General features: G+C 39.8%; 1 protein-coding gene and 1 long non-coding RNA gene across 2 annotated transcripts in view; both read left to right on the top strand.

Moving 5' to 3' along the window:
- Positions 1–1,239, top strand: part of LOC115775796 (uncharacterized) — an 8,091-nt gene extending 6,852 nt beyond the window's left edge. Inside the window, exon 3 of the long non-coding RNA XR_004019389.1 lies at positions 1,188–1,239. This is a non-coding gene — a long non-coding RNA (uncharacterized LOC115775796). The remainder of the gene's footprint in view (positions 1–1,187) is intronic.
- LOC115775636 (NLR family CARD domain-containing protein 3-like) overlaps positions 1–9,868 on the top strand; it is an 866,494-nt gene that overhangs the window by 620,131 nt on the left and 236,495 nt on the right. The window lies entirely within an intron of this gene.

Here is a 9,868-nt window from a genome sequence, read left to right as displayed (position 1 = left end):
TTTAATGTCCCCAGGCAACAGGTGGCGATAAGGAACCATGGTAAGAAGCCATAATAACATTAACGGCTTGATGCAAAGCAATATATTTACTAAAACCAAAAAAAAAAAAAAAAAAAAAAAAATATATATATATATATATAAATATAAATATATATATATATATATATATATATATATATATATATATATATATATATATATATATATATATATATATATGTGTGTGTGTGTGTGTAAACATACATGAACTGGTTTTCACTGTGAAGCTTTGAGAAGTCTAAATTAACTTTCTACACTAGCAGTGACCAAGGATCCCACAGTCTGCCCTGCAGCAGTCCAACAGAGTTCATCACTGTAAACTGAACCACAACACTGCAAACTACCCAGTTTAGCTGCACTTACTGTCCAGGATACACTTTGAATAACATGAATTTCATTTCATTTGCTTTCAGAAAACTTTCTAGAAGATGAAACATCATGTACAGATCCAATATCTGACTAAAACTCTAAAATGAATGATAACGTTACCTGTAAGCTTTAAATTAGTAGTTTATCAAAGGACACTTGCTGAGCAGTCTTTACCTTAGAAAGAGTCTCATCTTCCTCTCATGTCCTCTCTTTGTTCCACCGTTCTCCAGCTCACAGAGTCAAAGTGTGACTTGTTTGAAGGCTGCAGGAGAAAGTCTGTATGAAATGAGCCGTATGAAAAATGAACAGACACAGCTGTGTCCAAAATCACTCACTGCTCACTTATAGTGAGTCCCACAGTTTGTTGTGCTCTATGAATGTACTTTGCATAGTATGATGGTGCTATATAGTATTTCATTAGCAGTATTGTAGTATTGCTGTGGTATTCTGGTACTGTATGAACATTATAGTATTACACTGATATTATTGCATATTTACAGTGGTGGTAAGGCAGTATCAAAATATTGTAGTATTACATTAGTATTATTTTAGTGTGACATTATTGTAGCACTATGTTGGTAGCAGTTTAGTAGGACAGTGATATTGCAGTATTACGGTGGTATTATTTTCGTAATTGTATCCCAGTAAGCTGAGTGTTGTAATGTAAACAGTAAAATGTAATTGGACGTTGGCAGAGATGCTCTTTATTCCAGGCGACGTACAGGATAAAAATGTTGAAGGAATTCCCTGACTTACACTGTCTTTGTGTCTTTGTTTAGAAGCAGAGCCACACAGATGGATCCAGTTCTCAGCCCTGTCATCGCTGTGGTGGTGGGAAAACGTTTCGCTGTGACCTTTGTGGGAAAACTTTCAGTCATCAACAGAGCCTAAAAACACATCAGCGTAGACACACTGGACACAAACTGAAGGACTGCAAAGAATGTGGGAGAAGCTTCCTTACAACAAGTGAATTAAAACGCCATGAACTCTTCCACAGTGGGGTTAAAAAGCACCTCTGTGACCAGTGTGGGTCATCCTTCATCACTGCAGGTCAGCTTAAAGCGCATAAACGAGTCCACACAGGAGAGAAACCATACAAGTGCAGACACTGTGACAAAAACTTCTCACAGTCACGTAATCGTAATGATCATGAAAGTACACACACTGGAGGGAACTACAGCTGTGACCAGTGTGACAAGAGCTTCAGGAATCTCACTTCGTACTCCCGACACAAACGATCCCACGCTGCAAAGAAACTGTTTCACTGTTACCAATGTGCAAAATCATTCACTTCATTATCTGCTCTGTGCAAACATCAGCGTGATCATGCAGGCCTGAAATCATTCCCATCATTGGATCACAATGAATCTGCAGACACACAAAGATCCTCTTCTGGTCAAACTTAAAAACCTTGAGATCCGGCTCCACAGAATTCTGATGGAATCTCCTGTAAAGATCTGATGAGGGAGTTGTGAAAGAAAATGTTACCATAGTTACTTTTTTTTTTTCTAGAAATTAGTAGCATGCAGTTATTTGTATTTAGTTTTAGTATTTGTGTTATTAAGTTGCATAAATGCGTGTTGTGTTCAGGTGAGATTGCTGCAGTATTATAAGTTTGCCATCCAGTGAGCTGGATTGGACTAATTGAATATTTTGGTGGGCTTCAGGCCTTATGTTTGACAACCCTGAATTTAACACATCTGAGACAAAAGATCCATAAGATTGAAATGTTTGAGGAAACCTTCTTCCTGGATTTAAAGTGTTTTAGCTGTTAGAGTTCGTGTTAGTGATTAGCTTTTCTCCAGCAGTCAGATTAAAAATCAGTTCTTATCTTACATGTTAGTTTGTACTGAATCTGTTTTATCCTCATGTTGTTGCTGTTTTACTTTTTGTGTTACAAATCCTGCAAAGGTTAAATAAAAATATTTAAAAATGTTAAAGAAACCGTTTAATGAATCATTTGAGCCATGATGTCACTTCCAATCCAGATTTATTTATAAAACACATTTAAAACAACAAGGTTGACCAAAGCGATGAACATGAAAACAGGATAACACAATAAAATAAATATAACACACACAGCAATAAATATATGTAAGAAATCACAAAAATATCAAAGATAATATAACAGCCTCATATAGCTCTCACTGCAGCTTAAAGCTAAAGAATAAAAATAAGATTTAAGGTGTACTTTAAAAACACGCAAAGTGGAGTTGACCTAACATGAGGGGTGGGGGCTCATTGTTTTAGGAACACTGAGGAGGAGCGGTCCAGCAGATCTCTGACCCTGAGGTAGTGGTGTATTACTTGATATCGATCTTGGTCCCAAGACCGCTTTTTGGCTTTATGCAGCTGCAGTGTAGATGCAGTTCTAGTGTGTGCTTATTGATGCTAGCTGATGATATGGGAGGATCAGGACAGGGAGAGACTGCTAAAAATTTCTGAGCTGTCTCGCTGCAGAGAAAGTGGAGTCGCTCATCCTTGAAATGCTGCTGAGAATCAGCTGTCAGGACTGAATGATGCTCTGCGTCTGTGCTGAAGTACAGACGCAGGCTTTAAGCACCCATGAGCCACTGATCAGCTTGACAGATTAATAATTCAGTTTATGCTGAAACTTCAAAAAGTGACTCTCTGTTTGAAACTAGGGACAATATCCCTTTCAGATCCCATTAGATCCATGCAGACAATACACACTACTGCTCAAAGGTTTGGGCTCAGCTAGAAAAGGCTCTGATTTGAATAGAAAACTGTCTTTAATGGAATAATACATGACGTTTATCAGCAATGAGTTCACACATTTTTAATCAAATCATTGATCATCAGTCACTGATGATATGTAAGGAAATATCTATGCAGGCACACAGAAGCCCATTTTTAGTCTCTCTGAATCCCTCCTGTGCTGTGATGTCACAGTGATGTCACTGGGCTGTTCTAAAAGCTACTGAAATGCCTGCAGTTGCTTCAAAATGCTGCAGTGAAGCACTGACAGGATCTGGAAAGAGAGATCAGATTTCCCCTGTTTGGGTTTCTCCCCATAAAATCGAGGATTAGATTTTTGTCATCTTTGTGATCACAGATCTTTGTGTGTGTGTGTGTGTGTGTGTGTGTGTGTGTGTGTGTGTGTGTGTGTGTGTGTGTTCGTCCTTACGTGTTTCCATGTTGTAAGTTGTGTGTCTGTAAATCAGTGGTTTGTCTCTTGTTCAGTCATTTTGTTTCCAGCTTTGTGGTTTGTTGGAACTTGTTACGTGTTACGCCCCACACACCCCAACACTTTCAGCCGAGGGTTTAACAGCAGTGTGTCTGTTCTAGAGCTGAACTTTACTCTCATCCAGTCTGACCAGTTTGCTGGCAAACACACTGATGAAGAATAAGAAGCTGAAGTTAGATTAATATGGAATTAAAATACCCCAAAAATTCTGTTTCTACTCAGTCAGTTAAGTTTGTACAATGATGTCAATCTATGAAACATTTTTTCTTGATTTCAAAAATCTTTTGATAAATCTTTTGTTTATTATAGTTGTATATTATTGTAGCATTGTTTGTTCACGCATTCCTGCTTTTCTGTTTGTGAGCAGGAAAATCTGTGACATGAAAGTCAAATTAGTGAAGATGTTGAGCCACATGACATATGAATGACAAACTAAGGTCTGTAGTAGACATGGAAATTTAACAGGAGAGCCAAAAATGATCAATGAGAACTCAGTCACATCTGAACATGGAAACATATTAAACAAATTTAATGCAAATCAAACAGGAACAAAAGTAGAGAAATGTTCCTGAAAGAGTCTGCTGTTCAGGACCTTTAACCATTTTGTTTGAATGAACTCAACTGCTACACACACACACACACACACACACACACACACACACACACACACACACACACACACACACACACACACACACACACACACACACACACACACAGAGCTGAGCCCCTCTCACCTGTCCTTCCCAGTGGAGTCCCGCCTCCTTCCAGGAAGCAGCTCACCTGTGTCAGTGTTTAGTGTGAACGTGTGGAGTAGAGCTTCTTTTTCTTCTTCTCTGTTTGCAGAAACTGTAAGTTTGCTTTGTTTCCTCCTTTAACAGTTTGTCTTCAGGAACTTTCCTCTTCGTTCAGCTCATGTTTGATTTGTTCAACAACAAACTGTGTTTTTATTTCCTGGAAGAAATCCGTTGTCTCTGTTTTCCTGGCTAACATCAGCTGTGTGCAGCTGAGTTCTAGCAGAAATCTGCCGCTCCATAGTTCACAGCTGGTGAAAAAGAGACGGATGTTCAAGTTCAGAGACAGCGGCCTCCGAGGCCAGAAGTGAACAACTGTTAAATATTAAATGGCTTCCACCTCATTGCGAGTTAGCTGGAAGCCAAAGGTCCCACCCTCTGGACAGCTTTGTTTGACAGAGAGGAGAAAATCTTTGTTTTCTTCATTAGTTTGACTTTGACTGGAGAAACTGAGCTGTTTGACCGCTGTGTGATGATCTGAGGCTGAGAGACCACAGCCATTAAAAGTGACTGTTGGGCTGAATCTGACAGCAGGAAGGTGAACATCACCAATGAGATCATGGAGCGCACTGCAACATCATTGTTATTACAGAGTCCACCCTTCTTGGAGTTTCTGGGCTGGGTGCTCCATCCGGTAACTTCATCGTCCTGCTGGGAGACTTCAATGCTCAAGTGGGCAATGGCAGTGAGACCTGGAGGGGCGTGATTGGGAGGAACGGCCAGCCCGATCTGAACCCAAATGGTGTTTTGTTATTGGACTTCTGTGCAAACCACAGTTGGTCCATAACAAACAGCATGTTCAAATGTAAGGAATATCCATGAGTGCACGTGGCACCAGGACATGGTAGGTTGCAGGTCGATGATTGATTTTGTAGTATTTTGTAGTATTACCAGATCTGCGGTCGTATGTTCTGGACACTTGGGTAAAAAAAGGACTTGAGCTGTCAACTGATGACCACCTGGTGGTGAGTTGGATCAGGTGGTGAGGGAAGATGCTGGACAGACCTAGAGCTGGGAATGCCTGGAAGAGTCCCCAGTCTGTGAGATCTTCAACAAAAGAGAATTTCTACGTGTAGCCAAGTGGTGGAAGGCTTCTGCCTTGGTGGCCTCAAAATCTTGTCTCTGCCAGTGTTGTTTTCGTTAATGATGACGAAGTTATTTTATTGACGACCTGTTTTTTCATGACGATAATGACACAATGATGGCTCTTTGATGACTAAAACATGATGATGTATGATGTACATGGTAGTGACTACTTCTTTTTTTCATCATGTACACCACACTTACACCAGCATTGACTACTTTTTTTATTGACAACCTGTTACTTTCAAATCTTAAATCTTGCAGTTATGAAGGCATTACAATCTCTGATCATGCCTCTCTTGTTCTTGAACTGGCCTTACTGGATACTGATGTGGTGAAAAAGCACTGGAGACTAGATCCTTTATTGTTGAGGGATGAAAATTTTGTTACATTAATTTCCTCCAAAATTAAAAAATTTTTGAGCAAAAATAAAATACGGGGTATGTCTTGCAAGACAATTTGGGAAGCCATGAAGGCCTTTCTGAGGGGAGAAATAATTTCATATGCAGCATTTAAAAGAAGAGTTGGTTATACAGAGACAAAAGGATCTATCTGCTCAAATATTGAGTATAGATAGACAATATGCGCAATCACCATCACCTTCATTATCCCTAGAACACTAATGCCGGGTGATTTTCACCCACACAATTTTTGTCATGTGATTTTCATTGTGTTGCTGCTGTCTGAGTTGCATGGGACTTTGGGTAGCTTCAGGGCACTCATTGATGCCATTAATGGTATCGTTGATTCCCTCCTCCCATCTATGGTTTTTTCAAAAGGCATGTGTTTGGGTGATTTTCACCCGACGTTAGCGATAAAGAGCAACATATTTTATGGGTGGAATTTACCCGATGTTAGTGTTTGTGTGTTTAAATCAGGCGCTCTTTGCACTTTTCAAGGGAAACAACATTTAGGCCGGCCACATTGTGTGGCCACTATGTGTGCTATATGGCATGATGAATGCTGGTGTGATAAACTCATGGATCATTCACAACTAGAATGCCTTGAAGAGAGGTGCCACACCAATGAAGAGGAGGCAGTATATGCAGGCTTTGGCAATGGCACTCATCAAGCCATGGGCAGAGCAGAGGCTCCCCTCTTCAAGTCTGCCCTGTCAGCTCAGAATCAAGGGCGTAGGAATGAGTTTACTATTGGGGGGGCATATTGGAAACCTGACAGATTCGTAAATACTCTGAGGTGGGACAAACGTGCCTGTCTCCAATATTGGGGGGGACTTGTCCCCCCCAGTTCCTACACCTATGCTCAGAATTTGCATATAATCCTTAATGAGTATAATGGCAATGAATAAATATTACTTAATGGTAATTTCCAAGAAAATTCATATAATCAAAAGAATTTGGTAATTTTTCCCCTATTTAAAAAATGCCATTTTTTGTCTCTCTCTCCCAGAGTTATCAGTGATGCAGGGAGACTGTGCCTTTACCAGACAGGGCTCACATGTCCCAGGAATGGGTGGACAAAAGACCAAGTTCCCAGCAGCATTACTTTTTTTTGTTAGGACATTGTCTTTTAAGGATTACCTGATTTTCCAATATTTTTTCTGCTTTTTTATAGGGTCATCCATGGTACCTTTTTTAAAATTTTATGTGATGTTGTACGTTGTAAAATTAAAGAAGGGGTTCCAAAACTTGTCATAAAGTGTGGCACTTTTAAAATGGAGTCATGAAAACTATATTTTATCTGGAATTTTATACCGGGTAAAATATACCCAACGTTAGTGATGGTGTTACTAATTTTAACGTTAGTGTTCTAGGGTTATATAAGGATCGACTGAGGCTACAGACCAAATTTAATATCATCTCTACTTGCCAAGTTGAAGACTGTGTGATTAGGAATATGAGTGATTTCTATGAGCACAGTGAGAAAACTGGTAAACTCTTGGCCAATCAATTGTGTGGCCTTAGAGCCAAGCAAATAATACCTGGTGTAAAAATTGACATTGGGAAAACTTCATCAAATTCTAAAAAATCAATGATCATTTTAAAAGGTTTTATTCAAGTCTGTACACGCCTGAATCTACTGCATGTCTGAGTGATATGGAGACATTTTTTAGCTCTCTTAATATCCCTTCACTGTCGACAGACTTAAGACAAAATCTTAAAGCTCCTAACACCCAGGAAGAATGTCATCCATTCAGTCTGGAAAATTGCCAGGACCGGACGGGTTCTCAGCAGATTTTTTAAGACATTCTCAGGTGATCTCTCATCCTCTCATTTTGTTTTTACAGATTTGCTGGAATCTCTCCCTCCCACGTTATCAGGCCTATATCTCCCTGCTATTGAAAAAGGATAAGGACCCATTGGATTGTGCATCTTACAGACCTATATCTTTATTGAACACCGATGTCATGATACTGGCTAAATTGCTGTCCCGTCAACTAGAAAATGTCCTTCCTGTTATTATCTCTCTGGACCAGATTGGTTTTGTTAAAAATCGCCATTCTTTCCACAATATTAGATGTTTGACATAATTTACACATCTAACAACCATGTGGCAGAATGTCTGATTTCTATGGATGCTGAAAAGGCATTTGATAGTTAATTGGGATTGATTTTTTTTATACCCTGGAGAAATTTGGTTTTGGCCCTTAGTTTTGTTCTTGGATAAAACTGGTATACAAGTGCCCTTTTGCTTCAGTGTTAACAAATGATCAATATTCAGAATATTTTAGGCTGCATCATGGAACAAGGCAGGGCTGTCCTTTAATTTCCCTCCTATTTGCTTTAACAGTTGAGCTACTTGCTATTGGGATTCGTAGCAGCGGGTAGATACAGGGCATCCGCAGAGGCAAATTTGACCACAAGGTCTCGCTTTATGCTGACGATTTGCTTCTATATATTTCTGACCCGCGTAAGTCATTACCTGTAGTACTTCAGGTGTTGGATAATTTTTAAAAGTGTTCGGGTATAAAATAAATTTAGATAAAAGTGAATTAGAACAGTGTTGCAATGGGTAGGTGCTCACCTTACAACCAGCGGGTCGCTGGTTCAAGTCCCCGTCTGAGTGCATGCTGTCATTGTGTCCCTGGGCAAGACACTTAACCCACCAAGAAGTGTGGTGCAAATTGGCAGTCATGCTTCTGTCAGACTGCCCCAGGGCAGCTGTGGCTACATTAGTAGCTTACCACCACTAAGTATGATTGAGGTGTGAATGAATAGTTCATGGAATTGTAAAGCTTTGAATACCGTGAAAAGCGCAATGTAAGTCTAAGGCATGAAATGGTCCCCATTGTTGCTGTCTCTTTTAGGTAGAATCAACTCTGTGAAAATGATGATGCTCCCTAAATATGTGTACCTTTTTCCAGTGCCTCCTGATTATGATTCCTAAATCATTCTTTAAATCTCTGGACTCATTAATTCTTGCTTTTATTTGGAATGGTAAACACCCCCGATTTAGGAAAACCTTTCTCCAATGACCTTGCCTAACTTCCAGAACTACTGGGCAGCTAACATCCGAGGACTGCTTTACTGGCAGCACTTTCATTTGGAGCCTTCAAATCCAGTCTGGGTATCCATGGAGATTCAAGCTGGAGGTACTGGAATTTCTTTGTCTGCACTTCTAGGTTCACCTCTCCCTCCTAACTGCTCAGTTCCCTTCGGCAACCCGGTGGTTAAACAGTCTCTTTAAATTTGGTCTAAATTCTCTATAATCTGATCTTCAAATTGCATTGTCCATCTGACTGCTCTTAAAACAATTTGGGAACAAGACCTACAATCCCCTTCTCTGATAGTGTGTGGGATTCTATATTGGATCAGGTGTATACATCCTCTATGTGCACTCACCACACACTTTTGCAATTTAAAGTTGTCCATCGGATACATTATTCTAAAACTAAACTGGCGTGCATCTACCCAAATGTGGACCCAACGTGTGATAGGTGTAGGAGTGCACCTGCAACATTAATTCACGTTTTGGTCCTGTCCCTCTCTTGCTAAATTCTGGAAGTCATTCCTCCATACCATATCTGAATTTTTGCACTGTGAGATTGAGCCATACCCCTTATCTGCCATCTTTGGAGTTGCCCCAGATCTGGACTTACCACGCTTCAAACAAAGAATGCTTTCATTTTCATCCTTAATTGCTAGGAGAGCTATCTTATTAAGGTGGAAGTATCCGGCTCCCCCTTGTTATTCACAGTGGATAAGGGGTATTATGTTGCGTATGGACTTGGAAAAGATAACATTTACTATTCGAGGCTATGAAAATAGATTCTATAAAGTTTGGCGCTCCTTCTTGATAGTTTAAGAAATCTACTAATATTGTTTCTGAATAGCCACTCACCCCCACCCCACCCCCATTTGTTTATTTAAACTTTTGTTTTCTCTCTTTACATATTTGCGGACAGTATATTTTA

This window comes from Archocentrus centrarchus, unplaced genomic scaffold (assembly GCF_007364275.1).
Source record: "Archocentrus centrarchus isolate MPI-CPG fArcCen1 unplaced genomic scaffold, fArcCen1 scaffold_24_ctg1, whole genome shotgun sequence".
NCBI classification, from domain to species: domain Eukaryota; kingdom Metazoa; phylum Chordata; class Actinopteri; order Cichliformes; family Cichlidae; genus Archocentrus; species Archocentrus centrarchus.
This window is presented reverse-complemented; position numbering and strand designations above follow the sequence as displayed.